Genomic DNA, 17243 nt, shown 5'->3' with positions numbered 1-17243 from the left:
AACGAACACTTCAATCAGCATATCTTATGAACCAGAGGGGGTTTTCATTGACCAGGAATGATAAACTCTTTAATACCATACGTCTTCAGTCAGTCCGGTATTGGACAATTAGGTGCAAGTCGATATTCTACTGATCGCCCTCGGTGGTGGGGCTGTTAAAAACGAACTCAAAATCACAAACACTGAGTACACACAAGAGCCTCAAAAAGCAGAGTCCTTATCTTTATGATGATAACGGGTTCATAAGCCCTTCGGGTACTTTGAAAGCCTGCGTAATGAATTCGTGTCTCCGAATGAAAGAAAGGTGTGTGTGTCGTGCTGTTTTTCTTGCGAGGATTTTGGATAAAGGCACGGTTGAGGAGTTGTGGCAACCCTGTTTGCGACCGCTTTGACGAAAGCAGTGCGTGACAAAAGCGTAGGGCAGCGAGGGCAGGAAAGCGTATGCTCACACACATGCACGTTTACGGAGCGTGTGAGGGGGAAAGGCAAATCCTGTAAGTGGCGCGTCGGAATGAGATCGAGCTTCACTTAGACATTCTGGAGGGGCACTGCTGCCGCCGCTCTCGGCATCAGCGGAACAGGGCAGAATGGAGAGCTCTCTTTCCCCGTCTCCTTTGTCTTTTTATGGCTCTTTCCCTTCCCCTCTCTCGCTCTCCTCCTCTTTCAGCAATGTAGGGTATGGCATTGTACTGCCCGTCATGGCAGAACCGTTTGTTCCTTGCATACTACTTTTAGTTGCGAGTGTGCACTGGAACGTCAAAAATCTTTATTTTATTGGTTATTCTTGTGGTCGAATTTATGCGATTGAGTCTGTAATCTGCAAACATTTCAAAATGTTATCTTTAAGGGATGAGACCTCAAGATTTGACAGAGAAAGATTTTGGCATTACAGATTGCACATTAGGGAACTATATAGAGATTAAATATACTATGTATAGTACATTAAAACTATATACACTTAACATGTATGTTTGCTTTTACACAGTTAAGCTCATCTGCGCAGATCCGAGTGATCATTAGTGCCGATAAAGCTTCCCCCAGCATGAAGATGGGGTCCAGCTCGCTAAAGACATTAGCACTAAACCCCAGCACCTGCCCACCATTACTGTCACCCTCCTGACATATGTTTTCACATGCCGTCCTGTCACAGACAATGCTTCCTGCATGCACAGGCTGTGTTACTGGGGAGAGGGTGGGGGTGTCATGTGCCCCTAATGAGCACAGTGTCTTGTTAAGGGGAGACAGAGCGAGTTTGTGGAGGAAGGCCAACAGGAAACTGCCAAGCATGGACCTAAAGTGAGCTCCCTAGAGCCACCGGCACAAAGCAAACTCCCTTAGGCAGCTTTTGGCCTTTTGTTCGGGTTTGTTTGCTCAGTCTGGCGGCTGGGAGCGTTGGTGGTCTGCACCGGGCATCCCTTTCAGCCCACCCTGACGCACACGTACACATGAACACACACACCCTAGACTGCACATATTGCACATTCACCTCCGAGAGATTAGCTGACATATATGAGAGGAGAGAGACAGGTGATTCAAACGCTGACCTGTAGTTAAAAAGAATGCACAGACAGAATGTTCTAAATTCCTCTTGGATTTCCTACCGAGAGCTTTGGAGAACCAGAGACAGATATATACAGTATATTATGAATAACTGAGAGGCAAACAAAATATTTACATTCATCAAATGTGAAATACTAATACCTGTAGCATATAGTAAATATGAAGTAGTCCATAATAATTTTTGAAATTAGTGAAAGTGGGTGATGGAAAAAAAAAATTTAATGCCTCATAATCAGGAACTCAATCACACAAGTCCATAAACACAATCGCACATTTCCACAAACAGCACAATCCCACAATTACTGAATCCCACAATATTACACACAAACAAGCAATATCACTAGGTGGTTCATGGTTTAAACTCTTCATTTAAAACAGCACAGTAGCAGAAAAGATGTAACCAGCAGAATCCCTGAATGAGAATGCTGTGCTCTCTCTCTCTCTTTCTCTCTCTCTCTCTCTCTCTCTCTCTCTCTCTCTCTCTCTCACGTGTGCTCTCTTTCTCTGCTCCATAAAGCTTAATGGTTTCAGTAATGGCTACTGCTTGTTCTGCCTGTGATGCGCCATAATCGTGTCTGTGTTTATGTAATCAGCACCTCTCACAACAGCACAGCCAATCTACTGACCTGCTGCCAGTTGCTTTCTCAGGTAAATTCAATTTCTCTCTCTTGCAATCCTCACAACAAGGTGCTTTAATAGTGCATGACATTTGCTCCTGGCTGTACCACCTCTGCTTTGCTTTAATAAGTGTTGTTTGAGATTTGTTTTATGACAAGCTGGTCATCATCGATGCATCTACCAATTGGGAACATTTCTCTTTAATGTCTATTATGGAATTATTCGAAAAGGAAATCTGAGATGAAAATCCCACTTCCTTAACAAAGGCCATGAGAGTTACATGGCAGAGCTGGATCAGAGGATCCAGCTAATTAAATACCACCATTACAAATTCCTAACAAGTATTTGAAATTCAATTCACTGCAAATGTATTTGTATAGTACTTTTTACAACGCATCTGTTGAAAGCGTCTGAACAGAAGTGAACCTCCACCCACCATGGTGGTGGAAACATCCTGTCTGCATGAATGCTGCTCTCCTGGGACTTGCCAAACCTGCTGCATCATTTTATGGTGAACTGATTTTAGTGAATCCTAGGGATGTGCACAACTGTAAGAATAAAAAAATGAAGGCCTCACAACAGTTCCCTGTAGGTCTGTATTATCACATGAAAAATGTGGTTTAAGTACCAACTACCCAAATATTGTCGGCAAGTTATATATTACAATGTTATTATTAAACTATAGATTTATGGGATTTTTATGGTGACTTTCTACTAGACAAAATAATAAGGTTAATTTGTAATCAATATAATATACTTGACTTGGCTGACCTAGGTTTCAGTTAAAAAAATCTGGCAGTATGAATTTATCAAGTAGCAAATCCGATTTTTCCTTAGTTGAGAGCATCAAAGTGTGTGTGAAAGAGAGAGAGAGAGTTGGAGGGGGGCCTTCCTGTCACCTTCTCGAGATTCTCTCAGGTTTTATGATTAGTAACGGGAGGCTTTGTGATGAGGAGAGGAAAATGATGGGTGTCTGCCCACCCTTCTTCCTTTGTGACGGGTAGCTCTTAGTAGACAAACCCTTCAGCGGAGCATGCTTCTCAGCTCAGAGAGGCAACTTATGTGGAGTCTTGTTATGCCACAGCCTAAAGTTGTTTATTAAATTTGAAAATCTTTTTAGGGGTGCAATAATTACTTGATTAAGTTACTTCCTGTGGCTGTCTTGTGGAAGAGAGCTCTCAAGAAGTTTTGGAATGAAAAAAGGATTTTATTTTTTTTAAATTATTAAAACAGGATCAGCGTCATTAAACAATGCCACAGAAAGAGGCAAGAAACAGAAAGGACAGATCTTCCCCCAGTGACTTGCACATCTTTTGTACACCAGTAATTTTATTCTGTCTGTGGCTATGCTTTCAAAACTGCACTGTGTCCAGTGATGCTGATAGCCATGACAGCTGAAAAAAAAACATGGCAACGAATTCGTCCAGCCCAAGGTTGATGCTTGAACAGGAGACCCTGGGCAGAGAGCCTGAAGCAAAGGAGGTTGCTACAGCCAGGGCCAGTTCAAGGAGACTACTGTGTGCACTATATCTTGGCCCGTTTAATGTGCACATTAGATGGTTTGTTTTACTATTGATGCTCAATATAATTTGTGGAAGCTGTTCTGATGGTACAGAGGTGATATTATTATCATGGTGTACCAGACACCCAGCCTGGGGGACATGCCCACTGCCACACACACACACACACCTTCCCCATTCCCAGTCCCCTGGTTAGTGATTCTAATGTTTGGGTTTGCACTGGACTGTAAACTCCTTTGCAAATCTGTAGAGAAGAGCAGGGGCAAACCTGTAGAAGCTGCAGTTTACTGACTTTTGGATCTACATTAACTGACCAGTAGGAAACTTGCTACCCCACTCCACATAGACCCTGGTCTCATCTGGCTGTCGACTTTGTCACAGACATCTCAGCCTCCAAGGGATACACTGTAAACATTCGACTATGACCGTGGAAAGACAGTAAACCATGAACTTGGTAAGTTCCTGCGTCTCCACTGACAAACCTGAAGTGCCTACATCTCATGGGAGGAGTACACCCAGAACTCTCTCCACCATGCAGGTACTATGCAGGTCTTCCACTCTTAGTGTGTATTTGGATACCAGCCCTCACTGTACCTGTGGAACTCCCCGACCATCATTGGCTGTCTACGCATCTGTGCTGAAGCCTGTGGTCACTAGCCCACTGGAGGATAGCAATGCTGCCACGTCACCACCACCGCTGCTGGATCTGGAGGCGGGGTCCGGCTTATAAGGTGAGTGCCCTTTTAGATTCGAGGAGGGAGAGTAGACAGCTGCAGTACCTAATAGAACGGGACGGGTACGGCCCAGAAACGAAAAGCTGGGTACCTGCATCACAGATCCTGGTTCCTGACCTGTTGGATCTCCTTCCACTACGCACACCCGTCTGAGCCAGCCCGTCATCTAGGTAGGCCCTGCTCTCAGAGGTTAGTAGGACCTTTGCGGGGACCAGGTGGGCGGAGGTACTGTCATGGTGCGGCACGCATCCAGCCTGAGGGACATGCCTACTGCCACACACATGTTGCACCTTCCCCTTTCCCAGTCCCCTTATTATTGATTGCTTTCACCTGTCCCTTGTTTGTGTTTTGCTTCTCTTTTATTTAAGCCCACAGGAACGGTTGTCCAGTGCTGAGCTTTGTTTCCTCCCTGCTTACTCGTGAGTGTTACTGCTGCTCTGCTGTTTCTAGACACCCTGTGTGTTACCACTGCTCTACTGTTTCTAGATGCCCTGAATGTTACCGCTGTTCTGCTGTTTCTAGACACCCTTTGTGTTACCACTGCTCTATTGTTTCTAGATGCCCTGAAAGTTACCACTGCTCTGCTGTTTCTAGACACCCTGTGTGTTAACACTGCTCTACTGTTTCTAGATACCCTGTGTGTTACCACTGCTCTGCTGTTTCTAGACACCCTGTGTGTTACCACTGCTCTACTGTTTCTAGATGCCCTGTTATTTAGCCAGCTTGCTGCTGTACTTTACTTTATTATGGAGAATAAAGACACTCCAAATTTGCATTTGCATCTCGTTCCCTCCCTGCACCCATCATAGTTATAAGGTGAATTTTTGCAGTGTTGTTCATGTTTACTTTTTTATTTTGACATTCTGAGGTTCAAAATGGCTGACAAGACAACAAAAATATGTCTGCTTTAAGAGCATATAATTGTGCCCTGTGTGTTAGTGCTGACTACTCTGGAGTGTGGGTCTACCTCATCCAGGATCTTGTTTTCTTTTGACCCCCCTATTCCCCCTTTGTCATTGTTGGCCCCTCCCTAGTGTCCCTGTCACCTTGGCAACCCTATTTTGTGTCTTTGTTTACTTCCTGATTTCCTTTCCATGTGGTTCCTTGTTTTGGTTCTGTTCCTTTGTTTAGTTTTCTCCGTGCCTCATTAGTTTCACCTGTTTGTTTCCCACTTGGTAGTATCTGTATATAAATCCTGTTTGGTTAGTCTCGTGGCTGGTCATTGGTTGTCCTAGCCTTGGTTGTGGTGTTTTCACCAAGACCTGTCATGTTTACGCTGCTTGTGTTCTTTGTTCTAGCATCTCTGCCATGTCAGTTGTATCTCTCGGTTCTCCTATTTTGTTTATTTCTCTGTTTTTGTGTTTTGCTTTTCTTTTTGTTATGCATCTCGTTCTGTTTCTGGACCTGTTCATATTGACTCATTGACCCTGAACCGTTCTATCGACTCTGAATGTGAATTTGCCCATAGTAAATCTCTCGTCTCAGCATTTGCATCTGCCTCATGTTCACTGCACATTACAGAATGACCAGCCACGAGTCTGAACAAACACAGGGTTTAAATACAGGTGCTAATGAGCGGGAAACAAGAAACAGGTGAACCTACTGCGGCACAGAGAAAATGAAACTAAGGAATGGAACCAAAACAAAGAAGCACATGGAAAAGAAACCAGGTTGTAAACAAGGACAGAAGATCGTGTTGCCAAGGTGACAGGGACACTAGGGAGGGGACAACTGTGACACCATTTTTAAAAATAAGGTTTGCATTGGACTCTAAACTCTTTTACAAATATGTAGAGAAGAGGAGGGGCAAGCCTGTAGAAGCTTCCATTTATTGACTTTGGATTCCACATTAACTGACACAGTATGAACCTTGCTCCATGCAGTGTTGTCTTTCATATATCGGGAAGTATTCAGTAGTTAGATGTGTGTGGAAACACTATGTTATTAATACTAGATAATACTAAGTAGAATTTAGTGACCCTTTACAAAAATATGTGGGTATGGCAGTGGGCATGTCCCTCAGGCTGGATGCGTGCCGCACCATGACAGTACCTCCTCCCACCTGGTCCCCGCAAAGGTCCTACTGACCTCTGAGAGCAGGGCCTACCTAGATGACGGGCTGGCTCAGACGGGTGTGCGTAGTGGAAGGAGATCCAACAGGTCAGGAACCAGGATCTGTGATGCAGGTACCCAGCTTTTCGTTTCTGGGCCGTACCCGTCCCGTTCTATTAGGTACTGCAGCTGTCTACTCTCCCTCCTCGAATCTAAAAGGGCACTCACCTTATAAGCCGGACCCCGCCTCCAGATCCAGCAGCGGTGGTGGTGACGTGGCAGCATTGCTATCCTCCAGTGGGCTAGTGACCACGGGCTTCAGCACAGATGCGTAGACAGCCAATGATGGTCGGGGAGTTCCACAGGTACAGTGAGGGCTGGTATCCAAATACACACTCAAAGGGGAAGACCTGCATAGTACCTGCATGGTGGGGAGAGTTCTGGGTGTACTCCTCCCATGAGATGTAGGCACTTCAGGTTTGTCAGTGGAGACGCAGGAACTTACCCAGTTCATGGTTTACTGTCTTTCCACGGTCATAGTCGAATGTTTACAGTGTATCCCTTGGAGGCTGAGATGTCTGTGACAAAGTCGACAGCCAGAAGTATTCAGTAGTTAGATGTGTGTGGAAACACTTTGTTATTAATACTAGATAATACTAAGTAGAATTTAGTGACCCTTTACAAAAATATGTCTTATACCTGTTTTTTTGCATATCCAAGTGCTCAAAGGCATTGGATTCTGGCTCCAGACTCAGCAGAGATTGTGTGTTCATATCCCACCTCTGCCAGAAAGGCTTTAGTGCTCCTGTAGCTCATCTGGTAGAGCAAGATACAAACAACACAGAGGTCATGGATTCAATTCTTAAGGGAGCACATTCTACTGATAAATATGTAAGTTACTCTGGATAAGAGTGTCTGCCAAATTTCATGATTGCACTTTAGAGTAATCTCTTATTCTAATGGCACTAAGCCAAACAGTGCCCCCTCTACATATCTAGTTTGATCATTATTTGCCTTTTCTCAAAGAGGACACTCTGAGCTCTGTATGTAGCTACCAGTCTGAATCAGCAACCATGCTGGATACTTCAACAGCATGGCAAGTTAATGGACACTACAGCTAACAGTAAGAGATGGCAGCTTGCTATGAATTTGTATTATTGTATGATTCTTCAAGAGAAACAGCCCTCATAGTAGTGATGGAGAAACCTCATGCTGCCAAACTGTCATCTGTCTTGATTCTTCTGGACCTTTTGGCAGCCTTGAGACAGTAAACCACAATATTCTCCTCTCTGTTCTCTCCAGCCTTTGTGTGATTGGCTCTGCATGGAAATGGTTGCAGTCCTGTGTGGAGGGACAGACCTATCAGGTAACATGGAGAGGATACACATCCAATCAATGTAGACTCTCCACTGGTGTCCCCCAGGGCTCTTCTCTTTTTATACTCGTTTCCTTGGTGATGTAATATCTCATGGCTTCTCCTACCACTGCTATGCTGACGACACCCAATTAATTATATTTTTCCCACCCTCTGACACTCAGGTTTCCAAATGTATCTTAGCTTGCTTGACTGACATTGCATCATGGATGACAGCTCAACACTTGAAGCTCAACCCCAGTAAAACCAAGCTTCTGTACATCCCAGGAACTCCCAGCCTTTACCATGACCTCAGAGTTTCCTTTGAGAACTTGCTGGTATCACCAGCTGAAGCTGCTCATAGCCTGGACATGACTTTGGGCAACCAGTTGTCATTCTCAACTCATGTTTCAAGTCTGACTTGGTCTTTCAGATTTCTCCTTTGTAACATATGAAGGATTTGGCCCTCTCTTTCACAGGAAGCTGCCTATGTGCTTGTGTAGTCTCTTGTAATCTTAAAGCTATGCTACTGCAACTTGCTACTTTCTGGTCTTCTTGTAAGAGCCACCAGACCTCTACAACTTGTCCAGACTGCAGCAGCAAGACTGTTCTTCAATCTTCACTCTGCTGCTATGTTCCCTTTGTTGGCTTCCAGCAGCTGCTTATATCAGTTTTAAAACCTTGATGCTCACTTGCAAAACCAAAAACGGACCAGCTCCTTCAGTCCGTGATGTCAATGGTCAAAGTCCATACCTCAAGTACTTCGAACCGTAAGTATGGTTCGGCTTGAAACGCCATACTTCAAGTCTCATGGAAGACAAGCATGTCTATTCTCTGTCCTGGCTCCCAGATGATGGAATGAACTTCCTCTGGCTGTCCAGACAGCAGAGTCCCTTGCAGTCATCAAACATATTGATTTGTGGAATAATTAAATGACCACTGATCCTGCACTTATGTCGAGTAACTGAAACTCTATATATTGTGTAATATATATATATATATATATATATATATGCACTGTCTCTATAACCCTGTAATTTTGGCTGACATCTTAACCAGTCTACTCCTTCCTGTCACAGAAAAAACAATGATGATGTCAGAGGACAGTGAGCTCTGAAAACCTAAAGTGTAAATTGTCACATAACCCTCTCGAAATTATATGTTTCAGGTTGCCATTGTGATGGCCAGGACCCTCTTGTTCGAGGCACTCCTGCTGAAATAGAAAAGAAAATCCAAATGGATTTGCTCTGCTCTGTCTGGTTAACACGCTGTGACCGGCTGGAATGGTTGGATAGCACCTTGAATCCGACCTTCTTGCTTGCCCATGACCGCCCAATTGAGCAAATGAGATTTTTTGAGTGGCTGACCGCACTCAGGCCTCTCTCTTCTCACCAGCAATACTCCAGCTACTCCTCCAGCCAAGACCTGTGGCTGACCATGGCACTGGACTGGGAACACTGAAGCACAGAGACTATGAACTGACAAGGTGAAGACACTCCACTTTTTCCAAGCATCAATAAATAATGTGAAAGGAGTCGATCATCTTCCATATGAAGTCCAAGAAAGGCATTGAATAAATGATGTTTTCAAGCAGGGACCTTGGAGAGAGAAGGTCTTTCTGTACATGTTGTTGTTGTTGTTGTTGTTGTTATGATCCACAATCATACATCTGGATGGCAGAATATGGCATGGAATGGTGTGTGTCCCTTTATGTGAATAGGTGAAACAAGGCCTACCATATTCATTTCCTAACATGATGACATAACAGAATCCAGTCCATGGAGGGGGTAAATGGAATATGTATAGAACTCTTTGAGGTATCTGTGACCAGTCTTGGCCATGATAACTGCTGAACATGATTTGAAGGCACTCACCCACTGATGGGGAGCTTCACAAAAGAGGCATAGTCCTAAATACAGTTATTGATGATCCTCCACTGAAAACTTTCTTTCACTGTACTGCCCTGTCAGCCGCTCCTTAGACTAGTGATGCATGCTGGTTAAGATCTGACCAAGGTCCTTAAAGACATAGGACATAATGAATAAAGCAGACTGACTGAGCAGACTGTCTACTCACACAGACTCCATGCCACCACTGCAGGTAAACGGGTGACTGTGTCTTCTGTTCTTTACATCAGGCATAGAGTTTAACAGCTTAAACCTTAGTGATGATGTGCAACATGAATGTGGTGGACTTCATAAGCACATGGCTTCTAACTGAGGTAATGTTCAATGGCTAAAACCACTCCTTAGACACCCTATGATATACATAGATGAAGATGGGACCATGTTATTTCCAAACCTCAGAGATCGTGGCTAAAACAAGCTGCTAAGCTGCAACAAGCTACAATAATGTTCACTGGCCGAAATGAACCTGGACACGACTGCATAGCAAACGGCCTCTGAAAATAATTGAATCCCACTCCAGCTAGAGGCTAACAGGGGGAAAACGTGTTTGTTATTAAAATCCTTTATGCCAAATGCTCGTTCTCTGCATTTCCATGCTAATGGGAGGCAAAGGGCCCTCACACGCTCATATTACCAACCAGATCAGGCCGCCTGCCAGTGTGATGTCTTGCTTTTAACAGAGTGCTTTCAATTCACATCAATTTGGCCCAATTAAACTGCTCTGCATCCACGAAGAGGGCTTTAGAGCTGTATTTCAGCCCACCCCTTTCAATTATGCTGGAGGAAAAAGATCCTGTTTTCACAGATGCACAGACATTTTGAGACCATTCCCGTTATCCGATGCATCCAAGCTGGCATGATAAGAACATAGCTTCATTGTGCTTTGCTGACATGTGACTTGTAAGATACAGTGTATGATGCATGTGTGCAAAGTTACACTAACATTCATTATTTGTTTGTTGCTTCACTGAAGGTCCCCAGACTGACTGTTTTGTAAATACAAACCTGATTCGTGGATGTCTTACATTTTACAGTGCATTTACTCCAGCACTTAGAAGACACAGGGCCTACATAAACTGAGAATGTGGTTAGCCTACCGCTTACAGTTTACAGAAAGGTCACTCTGTGAAGAAATGTTTCAGTTCATACAGACACAAAACCACAGTGTTTTTAAGAGGCATCCTTATGACCTTGTAGTGGGTCATGAATGTGAAGGCAGTTCCATTAACTCTGTAGTTTTCTATATGGCAGGCAATTTTCTAGCATACAAAAGCAGCTATTCAGAAGAAAACAAAAATGAAGACCTCTGGAAGGCAACCTTAAAAACACAACACAATACTGAAACACGTTGTATTGTCCAGTCAAACATTGGAGACTTGTAGAGCAAACCTTGAATTTTCTTTTGTGGAACTCTGTCCCTATACATCTCTACTCATGTATAACCACTTGCTTGTAGAACCAGCAGTGTCCATTCAATCAATAACTAACTATGATCTTTCCCTGAGCAACCTAAGTGCTAAACAGTTCTCAGCCCAGATGAAGTACACCTACATTCAGAGGTATGTGTTTTCCATACCTTGAGTTTCGTATTGTTATCTAGAACAGGCCTGTTAAAGCAGCCCTGTTCTCATCTGGTTGATCCCTAAAAACAGTGATTTATTTGCAAGACAAATGGACGAGTCAGCAACTTCATTACTAAAAACTGACAATAATTGAAAGTTATCATTATAGACACTTAGTGCAGAATCCAGTGCAATTACTATGAATAAAAATAAAATGGTTAAAAAATCATGACATTTCAGAACACATCAAAAATAGTAAAGCATGTCTGGAATTATTTCATTAAACATTACAATAATAACTAGCCTATTACTTTAACACAGCAAACTGCAGAAAAGGTAGCGCTACATTACATTTTTATAGAAAACTATAACTTTGAAAAAAGTTTCAGAGGATTAGCAATGCTTGGTCATTTTTGTGAGCATCACCATATTTGAGTCGATGTCTTTAGATCAGATCGGCTCCTTGGAGCAGCTGCATGCTGGTTAATTTGCTTGCTTTCTTTGACCCAGAGAGGCCTTTCATCTGTCATGTCCTATAGGATGTTACCTCCATCTTCAGACTACTGTCTTCTGCACTACCATTATCAAATATCAAATTATCAAAATAATGGACCATAAAAGCCATTTTTGTAGCAAATGTTTAAGCCACTTCAGTCTAAGCCATCTAGACAATTACTGGAATTAGCAGACTATTATTTGAAGCACCTTAACCATCACTTGCCATCAAAACATTTTTCCCTCTTTTTTGGTCCAGTTTAAGGATTACTTGTATGATGCTGGGCATGTTTTCCAGATAGAGATTAAGTCTAATATCAAGAAAGGCTTTTCAACTGAGATTCCCCATTATCTCCATAATCTAGTCCAAGACTGAGCATGGTAATGGCTAAACAGACCCTTTGCCCAAATAATATGTTTCAGCCAGACCTATTACGTAAACATATTGCTAAGACATCACATCATGTTTGCATATTACAAGAATATCATAATAATGTCTGCTGAACATTATGATAAATAGGCATATTTTATAAATTATGTTGCAATAGTAAAATCAGTAGACCTTTGGTTGAACTAATGTGGCCACCAATATGCCCATGACAAATCTAATTGCGTTTACGTATGAATGTCAGACAAGGTGGATAACTGCCGCCACTGGTTCTCATTCTCTTTACTAAACAAAGCGGACCTGAAGAGGTTCCTCCTCAGTGGTGTCCTGAAAGGCCCCATGGTTCAACACCCTAGGCGTGCCTTGGAGGTGTAAATTGATCTATTGTGCTCTCTGAATTCATCTTAAGCTTTTCATGTAGAGGCATCCCAAACGACTGGATGTACAGGCCTGCTAATCAACAGATAGAAGAGAGACGCAAGGATAATGGCTCATCAGAATTTTCTAGAAGCTAGTTAAAAGCAGCATGGTCACTCCTACTTATAAATGTGCGTGCTCAAGAGAGCTGTGGGAATCTCAAAATTTGAATGGAATTTGAATAATGGCTTATTTGAAATTCATAGAAGCTATAGAAGCTTGTTAAACGTAGCATGGTCACTTGTTAGAAATATATGCATTCAAACTGGAATGGAATTTGGAATGGAATTTGAATACTACTTTTAATCAAAAGCATGAATTTTTAACTGCTAACCTTAGTTGTGGTAAGAGTACATAATTCTATCCATTTGTACTCTCTCCTTAAACATTTTACTGATTCTGATTTTACTGATATAAGGGGTGTGGGCTTTTGAAACATTTCCCTGAAATGTTGATGTCATAGATCGTAGATATGTTCCAATTAGATATTAATAACTTAACAATACACTCATGTGGCAATTTTAGATCATTTTAAAAAAATCACAACATTAAAGATTCAGAAAAGAATTTTAAAACTGTGTGCTGAAGACCAGGTTGGCTCTGCTGTAACATAGCCAGAAGCAGGCAACAGGAAGGCAGCCAGGATATAATGACAATAGCCTGCGATGTTGAGCAAATGCATTTATGGGCCTTTGTGAGGCACCTCATTATGTGCAGGGCCGATTCATTAAGTAATTGGTGTCCAGTTGTTTACATGAGTATTAAGGTTGTCCATTCAGGAACCTCTAAGAGACACATTGTCCTAATGTTTCATGTGATGAATGCAGAATGAGATCTGGACCTGTGTGCACAAAGCAGCTAAGTGTAGGCTTACTGTTTCAGGAGCAGCAGAACTTTTGCAAACAAGATGACTAAGACTAGGACACAGATGTAATTCTGAACTCAGATCAGTGTTCTTGTACTGAGGTGTTTCCTGAATGCCAGCTGTAGATGGTAAATTCTCATTGGTGCTCCACTGAATGGCTGCAGAAAGGTATTGAGAACTGGCTGGATTGTAATGACTTCATGCCAAATAAAGAGTGCAGATTTAATACATTCAGACGACACAAAAAAACAACCATTAGCACATTTATCTGTGCTTATTTCCCTATTATGACTTTGGAAATGAGAAATTGATATGTCTTTTTCTTTTTTCTTTCTTTTCCTGAATGCTAGAACACTAACTGGTAATTAGAGATTTCAGCTGAATGAATAGTATGGGCATGTGAAAACACATCAAAATTGGTCTTATATATTTACCTTGATTGTATCACTTAAATAAAATGACTCTGTCCAGGTCATTCATTTTGTACCTCAGGCCATCAGTTAACCATGGGCTCTGAGGAGGGAATGATATAACACAAAGGTCTGCAGAAGAAATCCATGATATTCCATGTCTGTATTAACATCGGCATGTGATGAGTATGGAATCTCTTAGGGTTTGGATTGGCACAAAAACATTTTTTGCATTGTACTGACCTAGCAGCTTATACAGACCAGAAGAGGGCCCCCTTCTGCAGTGAGTACACTTGCTTAAGAATGTCATATTACTAAACAAACCTACCGCGCAAAACAACATCAAACTATCATCTGCAACCAACAGTACAGAAAGAGATAAACGCATGCAATTTCAAGATTAGCAGATGAAAGAACAGCAGGCTTTTATTCATCCTCAAGCATGAAAAGCAAGTTTTATCTTTCCATTTTCTTTGGAAATAAGGTGGAAAGATATTGTCAAATGTAGCTCAATGTACAAAAAATCTTAAACCTGCATGTTAAAATAAGCTTTTATTTATTTAAAAAGTCATACGTAAATATGAGGGAATACTGGGTTCTAAAGGCAAAGTATGTCTCCTTCTTGTTACATTATCAATTGGCCCTGCAGGAAACCAAGTGAAGTAAAGATGTCACAGGCTAATACTAAAACGATGCAATGTGTAAAATGATAGAAAATGGCAAAATAAAATAATAATTCACGGTCTTTCTTTTGGTTTGTTTAAGTTTGATTTCTAACGCATACCATCTTATATTTTTATCAGTAAAGGGGCTCCAGTCTCTTCACATAATGCGTAAATAAGGTTACGTAAAGGATCGGTGAGCCTTTGTGTTGAATGCGAAATTTAAAAAGAAATCAATGCCATACAATATTTTGCAATTGTAATGCACTATTTTGAAACAAAGTCCCTGCTGGCATCACCTTTAGTTCGCTTAAGAAGACGAATATTGAGGCACACAGAATGAGTGCGCCTCAAACACTGAGACGATTAAAGCGTCGTAATAAACGGCTGCTCTCTTCGAGGAAAATTTTATAACGCGGCCTTACTTGACCCTTAATATGTATTACGTTGCATTTCCTTAATTTAGATAATTGTTCATAGTTTAGTTATTTGAGTATTCAATACAAGACGCAATTGTTGCGTGATTAATGGTGATCCTTGGAATTAATGTTCCCAGAACATCCCCGATAGAGACTGCTACTCTTAGGTGTATAGCTAAAAACATTACATTTAATATCATTCTGAAGAAATTGACGATGATAGTAAAAAAATAAAATAAATAATAAAAAAAGAAAAAATCGGATGTTCTTTGGCAAATCGGTAAAAAAAAAAAGGAGTTAGGAAACTGGGCATCCAGCGTTTGATGGTTGATGGTGAGTGGGGGGTATGTTAAAATATTCAAACATTAAGATGCATTAATGAATAAAGCCTTTAGTTTGTGCACGTGATGGGAGGAGAGTGCACATTGTCCAGCTGTGAAGAGAAAATTAAAGATAAGGACTAATCTCTGCATACGTAATCAGACCAGATCAAAGCCTCTGCGTAGAGATGAGTCTTATAGGAACCCTATATATAGGCTGAACCCATATTATTAGCAAAAGTACAGAGAAGCAGAGAGTTGGCCTGTCATTGTAAGTGCAATTAAAAGACATTAACCCCTTGTTCGCTACATGATCACGCCACTGTCCTACACATGAACTGCCTGGTGGGCTTAATTGGCCCAACTGTGAAATGACACAAAATAGGAATGACAATAAAACAGCCTACAACCTTTGCTTACAGATATCATTTATCATTTAATGGTTGTTTACACATACAAAACCATACAGCAGAACTTTAACACATCGCTGTTCAACTCACATTTACTTGCTAAGATGAGAACACTTTGGGGCACAACTTTACACAGCCCTGGTGGAAAGATGCTAAATTAATTTCTTTGTAAAAATTAATATAACCTACATGTTCATGGAGCACATATAGGCACACAGAAATGTTTACAATATTAGTATGTAAATCTAATAAACTTACAGAAGTGTAAGTTCAGTCAAGGCTGTTTAATTTTGTGTGTAGATGCGTTAGCTGACAAAAATGCCGAGGTCAAGCAGCAGAGAGTCAGAAAAAAATGACTTGGCAAAAAAAATATAACAGAATAATTTAACAATAAGAGGTTCTATGGATAAATTCATTTAAACAAAGAAGCTGATAAAGACAACACTGCTGAATCTCGTTTAGCAGGAGGTGCTAATGAGGAGAGTCATGACCAGCACACATCCAAACACCAGAACAAATTAAACTTTATTTTATCCAGGGCCCCTACATTTTTATGTGTGTTTTTAAAGAGCGATTGGTGAGTTTTTGTTTTTATTATTATTATTATTATTATTAGTAGTAGTAGTAGTAGTAGTAGTAGTAGTAGTAGTAGTAGTAGTAGTATATTAGTATTAGTATTAGTATTAGTATTATACAACAGTATATACATGTATTGCCATGTTGGAAAAATCTGACAGTTCCAGCCAAATTTCTGAGAAAACTCTGGTTTGCAGTAGCCATTTTCCATAGCACTGTTATGAAGGTTTTTACTCAAAAACAGATGGGCTTTGTTAAAACGTTAAACTTAAAACTTCTGTTAAAGCTCAACACTGTTCCATTCATTTATCCCGGGGGTACAGCGAGTACAAGCCAACATGTTGGCGTGCCGGTACATTTATTTTTCTTGTGTTTTATCCGGTGACTGTGTACAAAAATTGCAGTGTGCTAGATAATGTTAGACATTAGCCTGCAAAGTTACACGATGATTCATGTCGAGTGCTGACAAGACATTATATGGCTTGGCTGAAGAAAGATAGGGCAAATGCTATTCAAAACAGTTTGACAGATAGATAAACTGCTAAATTAGATGATGGCTATATTAATTAGGTACAATAATTCTAACAGACAACAAATGTTTTCTAATTCCGTGGGCATTGTCATACAGGGAGCACACGAACACCTATTAGGAGGGATACTGTTAGCAGTGCCGTAGGTTTCATCCTGGAGGGGGTCACCGGGGTTTTATGGTTTTGATCAGTGACAGGAGAGGAACTTTAAGAACTATCATACGTAGCGGTTAATAGACAAAGCTGGGCTAAAGCCTAACTTCACAAAATCCAAATAGGTCTTAGTCATGACTACAAATTGGAACAAATAAAACACCCATATATGCAAAGCAATACGCAGTAGGGTGAAAGCCTTCCCGTTAACTTAAAAAAATACACTCTGACTGTGGGGGGCGTAATGGTGCTTGGTTAGACTTCGAGGAACTTCCTCGTGAACCCGGAGAT

Source organism: Electrophorus electricus, chromosome 3 (assembly GCF_013358815.1).
Source record: "Electrophorus electricus isolate fEleEle1 chromosome 3, fEleEle1.pri, whole genome shotgun sequence".
In the NCBI taxonomy this organism is placed as follows: domain Eukaryota; kingdom Metazoa; phylum Chordata; class Actinopteri; order Gymnotiformes; family Gymnotidae; genus Electrophorus; species Electrophorus electricus.
The sequence above is the reverse complement of the archived record's forward strand: the minus strand, read 5'-3'. Positions refer to the sequence as shown.